Source organism: Hyla sarda, unplaced genomic scaffold (assembly GCF_029499605.1).
Source record: "Hyla sarda isolate aHylSar1 unplaced genomic scaffold, aHylSar1.hap1 scaffold_2835, whole genome shotgun sequence".
Lineage (NCBI taxonomy): Eukaryota > Metazoa > Chordata > Amphibia > Anura > Hylidae > Hyla > Hyla sarda.
This window is the reverse complement of record NW_026609540.1, coordinates 560-13,515: the sequence shown is the minus strand read 5'-3', so window position 1 is coordinate 13,515 and position 12,956 is coordinate 560. Positions and strand designations below refer to the sequence as shown.

Genomic DNA, 12,956 nt, shown 5'->3' with positions numbered 1-12,956 from the left:
AAAAAAAAGAAGAAAAAGAAGAATAATACGCCCAGAAAAGAGGCGAAAAGGAGAAAAACGTAAAAAAACGTGAAAAAAAAGTAAGAGGAAGAGAAGGGAAAAAAAGGTGGAAATGGGTTTAAAAGTGATTTCGGCGGAGAAATATATATATATATATATATATATATATATATATATATATATACGCGCACACACACACATATATATAAACGTATTCTCCGTTGAGATATTGCAGCCGCTGCTGTGTCCAGGCCCAGGAGCCTTAGCACTGTGCTATGATGTCACTCAATACCACTGACATCATTAGGTGTAAACAACATCTCTCCTTTGCTGTGTATGTGACTATGGAGCTGTTTGGTGATGTCGTCTATTACGGCCTTCATAGAAGCAACAGGAGATTGTTGCATCCATCTAGAACCCTCAGAACTACAGTGCTATGATGTCACTCACTTCCACAGGCCTTGCAGAGTGTAAACAACAACAACCCAGCTTTGTTGTGTATGTAACCATAGGGATTTGTGATGTCACCTAGAACCTTCACAGCAGCGACAGCTTTATGAGGAGCATCAGCACTGCTCTGCCTGAGCAGAACCATCACCGCCATAGGTTGTCAAATAACCCGGATTTAACCCACACAGGTAAGTCCAATGGGGTGCAGGCATGTCCTCTATGCTTACAGCTTCCCGTGGGTGTTGGTTTGATACCGTTTGGGGACAGCCAAGGAGGCATCTGCAGGCAACAAAGGTAGGTGTGTGCTTGTGTGTGTGTTTCCTATGCAGATCCTAAGCCCAGTGTCACATGCAAGTAGGAGGAGTAAGAAGGGTTCCTGGCAAATCCGGGTTATGGATTGCATTTAAAAAGGCCCCGTGGGAGTGCAATGGGCCCCTGTCTTGCTGCTTAGCAATAATGGTATGGGTTTAGGTTCTGCTGTGTGTACTGGTGGTTGACTGCCCCCCAGCCCAGAGTGTGCATGGAAAATTGTCTGGCAGCCTCCCTGACAGCAAGCAGTGATAGTGCCCATGAAGGGGACCTTGTTGGGCCCGCCCCTTTCACGGTTATCGCTTCTCGGCCTTTTGGCTAAGATCAAGTGTAGTATCTGTTCTTATCAGTTTAATATCTGATACGTCCCCTATCTGGGGACCATATATTAAATGGATTTTTGAGAACGGGGGCTGATTTCGAAGCTTGCTTCCGTCGCCCTATGCATTGACCCGATATGGCAGTATCTTCGGGTACAGTGCACCACCCCCTTACAGGGTTAAAAAGAAAGATTCCTACTTTCATTGCTACCTGCTTGCTTGCTGGCTAGCCAGCTAGCCAGCCCTGTGGGCCTTGCTGCTGCTGCTTCTGCAGCCAAAAAACAAAAGGTGGTGCTGCTGCTGCTGCTTCTGCTGCTTCTGCTTCTGCTTGTGTCTGGCCGCTGTTGGAGCGTCCAGGCACAGGACTTCTGCTGCTGCTGACTAAATGGCCTCCTTAATTGGATCATTTGAGTAGCCAGCACACCTGTGCAGGTAGGGCATGACATGATAGGCAGCTGCCTTGATAGCGGGTGGGTGCTGAATGTTCCTAATTGACAAAATAAGATTAATGCTTATGAAGAAATATAAAATCTCATCCCTTCCCCAATATCGCGCCACACCCCTACCCCTTAATTCCCTGGTTGAACTTGATGGACATATGTCTTTTTTCGACCGTACTAACTATGTAACTATGTAACATAACATGGGGGGGGGGGGGGGTCTCCTGGCTGTTCACACAGGTGTGTCATTGCTGTACATTGACCATGCATTGCTTCTGTGGTATTGCAAAGGCAAAGACAAATGCTTCCAGCCATCCATTGCACTAATGGATTGGTCATCAGCTGGCTGTCTATGTCCCGCATCAATATAGACCAAAGTACAGAGGGTTAGGCTATGCTATTGTGCACCTACCTGATGCATCAGAAGGTGCGAGGCCCTTGCTAAATTCTGTGCACAGACTTTGAGATCTATGCTTTAGACTGTATCTAAACCTGCTCCAACATGGACTGACATTCTGGCCTACTTTCAGCCGATGCGACTTGTCTGTCGCTGAACAGTCGCTTTTTATGTATTCAGCACCTATGTATAATGTTGTAAAAATGCTCTAGAAGCTAAAGTCGCAGAAATGTCACACATATTTGGCCTGCAACTTTCTGTGCGACAAATTCAGACAGGAAAAATCAGTATAAATCCTTAGAAAATTATCCCCCAGTGTCTCCATCTGCTGGCGGTATTGAATAAGCATTGCTGCACTGATGGGGTATGCATTAGACGAAAAAAAAGAAGAAAAAGAAGAATAATACGCCCAGAAAAGAGGCGAAAAGGAGAAAAACGTAAAAAAACGTGAAAAAAAAGTAAGAGGAAGAGAAGGGAAAAAAAGGTGGAAATGGGTTTAAAAGTGATTTCGGCGGAGAAATATATATATATATATATATATATATATATATATATATATATATACGCGCACACACACACATATATATAAACGTATTCTCCGTTGAGATATTGCAGCCGCTGCTGTGTCCAGGCCCAGGAGCCTTAGCACTGTGCTATGATGTCACTCAATACCACTGACATCACTAGGTGTAAACAACATCTCTCCTTTGCTGTGTATGTGACTATGGAGCTGTTTGGTGATGTCGTCTATTACGGCCTTCATAGAAGCAACAGGAGATTGTTGCATCCATCTAGAACCCTCAGAACTACAGTGCTATGATGTCACTCACTTCCACAGGCCTTGCAGAGTGTAAACAACAACAACCCAGCTTTGTTGTGTATGTAACCATAGGGATTTGTGATGTCACCTAGAACCTTCACAGCAGCGACAGCTTTATGAGGAGCATCAGCACTGCTCTGCCTGAGCAGAACCATCACCGCCATAGGTTGTCAAATAACCCGGATTTAACCCACACAGGTAAGTCCAATGGGGTGCAGGCATGTCCTCTATGCTTACAGCTTCCCGTGGGTGTTGGTTTGATACCGTTTGGGGACAGCCAAGGAGGCATCTGCAGGCAACAAAGGTAGGTGTGTGCTTGTGTGTGTGTTTCCTATGCAGATCCTAAGCCCAGTGTCACATGCAAGTAGGAGGAGTAAGAAGGGTTCCTGGCAAATCCGGGTTATGGATTGCATTTAAAAAGGCCCCGTGGGAGTGCAATGGGCCCCTGTCTTGCTGCTTAGCAATAATGGTATGGGTTTAGGTTCTGCTGTGTGTACTGGTGGTTGACTGCCCCCCAGCCCAGAGTGTGCATGGAAAATTGTCTGGCAGCCTCCCTGACAGCAAGCAGTGATAGTGCCCATGAAGGGGACCTTGTTGGGCCCGCCCCTTTCACGGTTATCGCTTCTCGGCCTTTTGGCTAAGATCAAGTGTAGTATCTGTTCTTATCAGTTTAATATCTGATACGTCCCCTATCTGGGGACCATATATTAAATGGATTTTTGAGAACGGGGGCTGATTTCGAAGCTTGCTTCCGTCGCCCTATGCATTGACCCGATATGGCAGTATCTTCGGGTACAGTGCACCACCCCCTTACAGGGTTAAAAAGAAAGATTCCTACTTTCATTGCTACCTGCTTGCTTGCTGGCTAGCCAGCTAGCCAGCCCTGTGGGCCTTGCTGCTGCTGCTTCTGCAGCCAAAAAACAAAAGGTGGTGCTGCTGCTGCTGCTTCTGCTGCTTCTGCTTCTGCTTGTGTCTGGCCGCTGTTGGAGCGTCCAGGCACAGGACTTCTGCTGCTGCTGACTAAATGGCCTCCTTAATTGGATCATTTGAGTAGCCAGCACACCTGTGCAGGTAGGGCATGACATGATAGGCAGCTGCCTTGATAGCGGGTGGGTGCTGAATGTTCCTAATTGACAAAATAAGATTAATGCTTATGAAGAAATATAAAATCTCATCCCTTCCCCAATATCGCGCCACACCCCTACCCCTTAATTCCCTGGTTGAACTTGATGGACATATGTCTTTTTTCGACCGTACTAACTATGTAACTATGTAACATAACATGGGGGGGGGGGGGGGGGTCTCCTGGCTGTTCACACAGGTGTGTCATTGCTGTACATTGACCATGCATTGCTTCTGTGGTATTGCAAAGGCAAAGACAAATGCTTCCAGCCATCCATTGCACTAATGGATTGGTCATCAGCTGGCTGTCTATGTCCCGCATCAATATAGACCAAAGTACAGAGGGTTAGGCTATGCTATTGTGCACCTACCTGATGCATCAGAAGGTGCGAGGCCCTTGCTAAATTCTGTGCACAGACTTTGAGATCTATGCTTTAGACTGTATCTAAACCTGCTCCAACATGGACTGACATTCTGGCCTACTTTCAGCCGATGCGACTTGTCTGTCGCTGAACAGTCGCTTTTTATGTATTCAGCACCTATGTATAATGTTGTAAAAATGCTCTAGAAGCTAAAGTCGCAGAAATGTCGCACATATTTGGCCTGCAACTTTCTGTGCGACAAATTCAGACAGGAAAAATCAGTATAAATCCTTAGAAAATTATCCCCCAGTGTCTCCATCTGCTGGCGGTATTGAATAAGCATTGCTGCACTGATGGGGTATGCATTAGACGAAAAAAAAGAAGAAAAAGAAGAATAATACGCCCAGAAAAGAGGCGAAAAGGAGAAAAACGTAAAAAAACGTGAAAAAAAAGTAAGAGGAAGAGAAGGGAAAAAAAGGTGGAAATGGGTTTAAAAGTGATTTCGGCGGAGAAATATATATATATATATATATATATATATATATATATATATATATATATACGCGCACACACACACATATATATAAACGTATTCTCCGTTGAGATATTGCAGCCGCTGCTGTGTCCAGGCCCAGGAGCCTTAGCACTGTGCTATGATGTCACTCAATACCACTGACATCACTAGGTGTAAACAACATCTCTCCTTTGCTGTGTATGTGACTATGGAGCTGTTTGGTGATGTCGTCTATTACGGCCTTCATAGAAGCAACAGGAGATTGTTGCATCCATCTAGAACCCTCAGAACTACAGTGCTATGATGTCACTCACTTCCACAGGCCTTGCAGAGTGTAAACAACAACAACCCAGCTTTGTTGTGTATGTAACCATAGGGATTTGTGATGTCACCTAGAACCTTCACAGCAGCGACAGCTTTATGAGGAGCATCAGCACTGCTCTGCCTGAGCAGAACCATCACCGCCATAGGTTGTCAAATAACCCGGATTTAACCCACACAGGTAAGTCCAATGGGGTGCAGGCATGTCCTCTATGCTTACAGCTTCCCGTGGGTGTTGGTTTGATACCGTTTGGGGACAGCCAAGGAGGCATCTGCAGGCAACAAAGGTAGGTGTGTGCTTGTGTGTGTGTTTCCTATGCAGATCCTAAGCCCAGTGTCACATGCAAGTAGGAGGAGTAAGAAGGGTTCCTGGCAAATCCGGGTTATGGATTGCATTTAAAAAGGCCCCGTGGGAGTGCAATGGGCCCCTGTCTTGCTGCTTAGCAATAATGGTATGGGTTTAGGTTCTGCTGTGTGTACTGGTGGTTGACTGCCCCCCAGCCCAGAGTGTGCATGGAAAATTGTCTGGCAGCCTCCCTGACAGCAAGCAGTGATAGTGCCCATGAAGGGGACCTTGTTGGGCCCGCCCCTTTCACGGTTATCGCTTCTCGGCCTTTTGGCTAAGATCAAGTGTAGTATCTGTTCTTATCAGTTTAATATCTGATACGTCCCCTATCTGGGGACCATATATTAAATGGATTTTTGAGAACGGGGGGCTGATTTCGAAGCTTGCTTCCGTCGCCCTATGCATTGACCCGATATGGCAGTATCTTCGGGTACAGTGCACCACCCCCTTACAGGGTTAAAAAGAAAGATTCCTACTTTCATTGCTACCTGCTTGCTTGCTGGCTAGCCAGCTAGCCAGCCCTGTGGGCCTTGCTGCTGCTGCTTCTGCAGCCAAAAAACAAAAGGTGGTGCTGCTGCTGCTGCTTCTGCTGCTTCTGCTTCTGCTTGTGTCTGGCCGCTGTTGGAGCGTCCAGGCACAGGACTTCTGCTGCTGCTGACTAAATGGCCTCCTTAATTGGATCATTTGAGTAGCCAGCACACCTGTGCAGGTAGGGCATGACATGATAGGCAGCTGCCTTGATAGCGGAGTGGGTGCTGAATGTTCCTAATTGACAAAATAAGATTAATGCTTATGAAGAAATATAAAATCTCATCCCTTCCCCAATATCGCGCCACACCCCTACCCCTTAATTCCCTGGTTGAACTTGATGGACATATGTCTTTTTTCGACCGTACTAACTATGTAACTATGTAACATAACATGGGGGGGGGGGGGGGGGGTCTCCTGGCTGTTCACACAGGTGTGTCATTGCTGTACATTGACCATGCATTGCTTCTGTGGTATTGCAAAGGCAAAGACAAATGCTTCCAGCCATCCATTGCACTAATGGATTGGTCATCAGCTGGCTGTCTATGTCCCGCATCAATATAGACCAAAGTACAGAGGGTTAGGCTATGCTATTGTGCACCTACCTGATGCATCAGAAGGTGCGAGGCCCTTGCTAAATTCTGTGCACAGACTTTGAGATCTATGCTTTAGACTGTATCTAAACCTGCTCCAACATGGACTGACATTCTGGCCTACTTTCAGCCGATGCGACTTGTCTGTCGCTGAACAGTCGCTTTTTATGTATTCAGCACCTATGTATAATGTTGTAAAAATGCTCTAGAAGCTAAAGTCGCAGAAATGTCGCACATATTTGGCCTGCAACTTTCTGTGCGACAAATTCAGACAGGAAAAATCAGTATAAATCCTTAGAAAATTATCCCCCAGTGTCTCCATCTGCTGGCGGTATTGAATAAGCATTGCTGCACTGATGGGGTATGCATTAGACGAAAAAAAAGAAGAAAAAGAAGAATAATACGCCCAGAAAAGAGGCGAAAAGGAGAAAAACGTAAAAAAACGTGAAAAAAAAGTAAGAGGAAGAGAAGGGAAAAAAAAGGTGGAAATGGGTTTAAAAGTGATTTCGGCGGAGAAATATATATATATATATATATATATATATATATATATACGCGCACACACACACATATATATAAACGTATTCTCCGTTGAGATATTGCAGCCGCTGCTGTGTCCAGGCCCAGGAGCCTTAGCACTGTGCTATGATGTCACTCAATACCACTGACATCACTAGGTGTAAACAACATCTCTCCTTTGCTGTGTATGTGACTATGGAGCTGTTTGGTGATGTCGTCTATTACGGCCTTCATAGAAGCAACAGGAGATTGTTGCATCCATCTAGAACCCTCAGAACTACAGTGCTATGATGTCACTCACTTCCACAGGCCTTGCAGAGTGTAAACAACAACAACCCAGCTTTGTTGTGTATGTAACCATAGGGATTTGTGATGTCACCTAGAACCTTCACAGCAGCGACAGCTTTATGAGGAGCATCAGCACTGCTCTGCCTGAGCAGAACCATCACCGCCATAGGTTGTCAAATAACCCGGATTTAACCCACACAGGTAAGTCCAATGGGGTGCAGGCATGTCCTCTATGCTTACAGCTTCCCGTGGGTGTTGGTTTGATACCGTTTGGGGACAGCCAAGGAGGCATCTGCAGGCAACAAAGGTAGGTGTGTGCTTGTGTGTGTGTTTCCTATGCAGATCCTAAGCCCAGTGTCACATGCAAGTAGGAGGAGTAAGAAGGGTTCCTGGCAAATCCGGGTTATGGATTGCATTTAAAAAGGCCCCGTGGGAGTGCAATGGGCCCCTGTCTTGCTGCTTAGCAATAATGGTATGGGTTTAGGTTCTGCTGTGTGTACTGGTGGTTGACTGCCCCCCAGCCCAGAGTGTGCATGGAAAATTGTCTGGCAGCCTCCCTGACAGCAAGCAGTGATAGTGCCCATGAAGGGGACCTTGTTGGGCCCGCCCCTTTCACGGTTATCGCTTCTCGGCCTTTTGGCTAAGATCAAGTGTAGTATCTGTTCTTATCAGTTTAATATCTGATACGTCCCCTATCTGGGGACCATATATTAAATGGATTTTTGAGAACGGGGGCTGATTTCGAAGCTTGCTTCCGTCGCCCTATGCATTGACCCGATATGGCAGTATCTTCGGGTACAGTGCACCACCCCCTTACAGGGTTAAAAAGAAAGATTCCTACTTTCATTGCTACCTGCTTGCTTGCTGGCTAGCCAGCTAGCCAGCCCTGTGGGCCTTGCTGCTGCTGCTTCTGCAGCCAAAAAACAAAAGGTGGTGCTGCTGCTGCTGCTTCTGCTGCTTCTGCTTCTGCTTGTGTCTGGCCGCTGTTGGAGCGTCCAGGCACAGGACTTCTGCTGCTGCTGACTAAATGGCCTCCTTAATTGGATCATTTGAGTAGCCAGCACACCTGTGCAGGTAGGGCATGACATGATAGGCAGCTGCCTTGATAGCGGGTGGGTGCTGAATGTTCCTAATTGACAAAATAAGATTAATGCTTATGAAGAAATATAAAATCTCATCCCTTCCCCAATATCGCGCCACACCCCTACCCCTTAATTCCCTGGTTGAACTTGATGGACATATGTCTTTTTTCGACCGTACTAACTATGTAACTATGTAACATAACATGGGGGGGGGGGGGGGGGGTCTCCTGGCTGTTCACACAGGTGTGTCATTGCTGTACATTGACCATGCATTGCTTCTGTGGTATTGCAAAGGCAAAGACAAATGCTTCCAGCCATCCATTGCACTAATGGATTGGTCATCAGCTGGCTGTCTATGTCCCGCATCAATATAGACCAAAGTACAGAGGGTTAGGCTATGCTATTGTGCACCTACCTGATGCATCAGAAGGTGCGAGGCCCTTGCTAAATTCTGTGCACAGACTTTGAGATCTATGCTTTAGACTGTATCTAAACCTGCTCCAACATGGACTGACATTCTGGCCTACTTTCAGCCGATGCGACTTGTCTGTCGCTGAACAGTCGCTTTTTATGTATTCAGCACCTATGTATAATGTTGTAAAAATGCTCTAGAAGCTAAAGTCGCAGAAATGTCGCACATATTTGGCCTGCAACTTTCTGTGCGACAAATTCAGACAGGAAAAATCAGTATAAATCCTTAGAAAATTATCCCCCAGTGTCTCCATCTGCTGGCGGTATTGAATAAGCATTGCTGCACTGATGGGGTATGCATTAGACGAAAAAAAAGAAGAAAAAGAAGAATAATACGCCCAGAAAAGAGGCGAAAAGGAGAAAAACGTAAAAAAAACGTGAAAAAAAAGTAAGAGGAAGAGAAGGGAAAAAAAGGTGGAAATGGGTTTAAAAGTGATTTCGGCGGAGAAATATATATATATATATATATATATATATATATATATATATATATATATACGCGCACACACACACATATATATAAACGTATTCTCCGTTGAGATATTGCAGCCGCTGCTGTGTCCAGGCCCAGGAGCCTTAGCACTGTGCTATGATGTCACTCAATACCACTGACATCACTAGGTGTAAACAACATCTCTCCTTTGCTGTGTATGTGACTATGGAGCTGTTTGGTGATGTCGTCTATTACGGCCTTCATAGAAGCAACAGGAGATTGTTGCATCCATCTAGAACCCTCAGAACTACAGTGCTATGATGTCACTCACTTCCACAGGCCTTGCAGAGTGTAAACAACAACAACCCAGCTTTGTTGTGTATGTAACCATAGGGATTTGTGATGTCACCTAGAACCTTCACAGCAGCGACAGCTTTATGAGGAGCATCAGCACTGCTCTGCCTGAGCAGAACCATCACCGCCATAGGTTGTCAAATAACCCGGATTTAACCCACACAGGTAAGTCCAATGGGGTGCAGGCATGTCCTCTATGCTTACAGCTTCCCGTGGGTGTTGGTTTGATACCGTTTGGGGACAGCCAAGGAGGCATCTGCAGGCAACAAAGGTAGGTGTGTGCTTGTGTGTGTGTTTCCTATGCAGATCCTAAGCCCAGTGTCACATGCAAGTAGGAGGAGTAAGAAGGGTTCCTGGCAAATCCGGGTTATGGATTGCATTTAAAAAGGCCCCCGTGGGAGTGCAATGGGCCCCTGTCTTGCTGCTTAGCAATAATGGTATGGGTTTAGGTTCTGCTGTGTGTACTGGTGGTTGACTGCCCCCCAGCCCAGAGTGTGCATGGAAAATTGTCTGGCAGCCTCCCTGACAGCAAGCAGTGATAGTGCCCATGAAGGGGACCTTGTTGGGCCCGCCCCTTTCACGGTTATCGCTTCTCGGCCTTTTGGCTAAGATCAAGTGTAGTATCTGTTCTTATCAGTTTAATATCTGATACGTCCCCTATCTGGGGACCATATATTAAATGGATTTTTGAGAACGGGGGGCTGATTTCGAAGCTTGCTTCCGTCGCCCTATGCATTGACCCGATATGGCAGTATCTTCGGGTACAGTGCACCACCCCCTTACAGGGTTAAAAAGAAAGATTCCTACTTTCATTGCTACCTGCTTGCTTGCTGGCTAGCCAGCTAGCCAGCCCTGTGGGCCTTGCTGCTGCTGCTTCTGCAGCCAAAAAACAAAAGGTGGTGCTGCTGCTGCTGCTTCTGCTGCTTCTGCTTCTGCTTGTGTCTGGCCGCTGTTGGAGCGTCCAGGCACAGGACTTCTGCTGCTGCTGACTAAATGGCCTCCTTAATTGGATCATTTGAGTAGCCAGCACACCTGTGCAGGTAGGGCATGACATGATAGGCAGCTGCCTTGATAGCGGGTGGGTGCTGAATGTTCCTAATTGACAAAATAAGATTAATGCTTATGAAGAAATATAAAATCTCATCCCTTCCCCAATATCGCGCCACACCCCTACCCCTTAATTCCCTGGTTGAACTTGATGGACATATGTCTTTTTTCGACCGTACTAACTATGTAACTATGTAACATAACATGGGGGGGGGGGGGGGGGGGGTCTCCTGGCTGTTCACACAGGTGTGTCATTGCTGTACATTGACCATGCATTGCTTCTGTGGTATTGCAAAGGCAAAGACAAATGCTTCCAGCCATCCATTGCACTAATGGATTGGTCATCAGCTGGCTGTCTATGTCCCGCATCAATATAGACCAAAGTACAGAGGGTTAGGCTATGCTATTGTGCACCTACCTGATGCATCAGAAGGTGCGAGGCCCTTGCTAAATTCTGTGCACAGACTTTGAGATCTATGCTTTAGACTGTATCTAAACCTGCTCCAACATGGACTGACATTCTGGCCTACTTTCAGCCGATGCGACTTGTCTGTCGCTGAACAGTCGCTTTTTATGTATTCAGCACCTATGTATAATGTTGTAAAAATGCTCTAGAAGCTAAAGTCGCAGAAATGTCGCACATATTTGGCCTGCAACTTTCTGTGCGACAAATTCAGACAGGAAAAATCAGTATAAATCCTTAGAAAATTATCCCCCAGTGTCTCCATCTGCTGGCGGTATTGAATAAGCATTGCTGCACTGATGGGGTATGCATTAGACGAAAAAAAAGAAGAAAAAGAAGAATAATACGCCCAGAAAAGAGGCGAAAAGGAGAAAAACGTAAAAAAACGTGAAAAAAAAGTAAGAGGAAGAGAAGGGAAAAAAAGGTGGAAATGGGTTTAAAAGTGATTTCGGCGGAGAAATATATATATATATATATATATATATATATATATATATATATATATATATATACGCGCACACACACACATATATATAAACGTATTCTCCGTTGAGATATTGCAGCCGCTGCTGTGTCCAGGCCCAGGAGCCTTAGCACTGTGCTATGATGTCACTCAATACCACTGACATCACTAGGTGTAAACAACATCTCTCCTTTGCTGTGTATGTGACTATGGAGCTGTTTGGTGATGTCGTCTATTACGGCCTTCATAGAAGCAACAGGAGATTGTTGCATCCATCTAGAACCCTCAGAACTACAGTGCTATGATGTCACTCACTTCCACAGGCCTTGCAGAGTGTAAACAACAACAACCCAGCTTTGTTGTGTATGTAACCATAGGGATTTGTGATGTCACCTAGAACCTTCACAGCAGCGACAGCTTTATGAGGAGCATCAGCACTGCTCTGCCTGAGCAGAACCATCACCGCCATAGGTTGTCAAATAACCCGGATTTAACCCACACAGGTAAGTCCAATGGGGTGCAGGCATGTCCTCTATGCTTACAGCTTCCCGTGGGTGTTGGTTTGATACCGTTTGGGGACAGCCAAGGAGGCATCTGCAGGCAACAAAGGTAGGTGTGTGCTTGTGTGTGTGTTTCCTATGCAGATCCTAAGCCCAGTGTCACATGCAAGTAGGAGGAGTAAGAAGGGTTCCTGGCAAATCCGGGTTATGGATTGCATTTAAAAAGGCCCCGTGGGAGTGCAATGGGCCCCTGTCTTGCTGCTTAGCAATAATGGTATGGGTTTAGGTTCTGCTGTGTGTACTGGTGGTTGACTGCCCCCCAGCCCAGAGTGTGCATGGAAAATTGTCTGGCAGCCTCCCTGACAGCAAGCAGTGATAGTGCCCATGAAGGGGACCTTGTTGGGCCCGCCCCTTTCACGGTTATCGCTTCTCGGCCTTTTGGCTAAGATCAAGTGTAGTATCTGTTCTTATCAGTTTAATATCTGATACGTCCCCTATCTGGGGGACCATATATTAAATGGATTTTTGAGAACGGGGGCTGATTTCGAAGCTTGCTTCCGTCGCCCTATGCATTGACCCGATATGGCAGTATCTTCGGGTACAGTGCACCACCCCCTTACAGGGTTAAAAAGAAAGATTCCTACTTTCATTGCTACCTGCTTGCTTGCTGGCTAGCCAGCTAGCCAGCCCTGTGGGCCTTGCTGCTGCTGCTTCTGCAGCCAAAAAACAAAAGGTGGTGCTGCTGCTGCTGCTTCTGCTGCTTCTGCTTCTGCTTGTGTCTGGCCGCTGTTGGAGCGTCCAGGCACAGGACTTC

At 46.2% G+C, this 12,956-nt stretch overlaps 6 non-coding genes across 6 annotated transcripts; all 6 read left to right on the top strand.

Moving 5' to 3' along the window:
• Nucleotides 1-1,057: 1,057 nt before the first annotated feature.
• Nucleotides 1,058-1,248, top strand: LOC130326335 (U2 spliceosomal RNA). Its single transcript, XR_008870947.1, has one exon. It is a non-coding gene; the product is annotated as a U2 spliceosomal RNA (small nuclear RNA).
• Nucleotides 1,249-3,353: 2,105 nt separating this feature from the next.
• Nucleotides 3,354-3,544, top strand: LOC130326334 (U2 spliceosomal RNA). The gene has a single exon (XR_008870946.1). It is a non-coding gene; the product is annotated as a U2 spliceosomal RNA (small nuclear RNA).
• A 2,111-nt stretch (nt 3,545-5,655) lies between these two features.
• Nucleotides 5,656-5,847, top strand: LOC130326329 (U2 spliceosomal RNA). The gene has a single exon (XR_008870944.1). It is a non-coding gene; the product is annotated as a U2 spliceosomal RNA (small nuclear RNA).
• Nucleotides 5,848-7,949: 2,102 nt separating this feature from the next.
• On the top strand, nt 7,950-8,140 carry LOC130326325 (U2 spliceosomal RNA). The gene has a single exon (XR_008870940.1). It is a non-coding gene; the product is annotated as a U2 spliceosomal RNA (small nuclear RNA).
• A 2,114-nt stretch (nt 8,141-10,254) lies between these two features.
• Nucleotides 10,255-10,446, top strand: LOC130326328 (U2 spliceosomal RNA). Its single transcript, XR_008870943.1, has one exon. It is a non-coding gene; the product is annotated as a U2 spliceosomal RNA (small nuclear RNA).
• A 2,118-nt stretch (nt 10,447-12,564) lies between these two features.
• Nucleotides 12,565-12,756, top strand: LOC130326330 (U2 spliceosomal RNA). Its single transcript, XR_008870945.1, has one exon. It is a non-coding gene; the product is annotated as a U2 spliceosomal RNA (small nuclear RNA).
• Nucleotides 12,757-12,956: the final 200 nt, after the last annotated feature.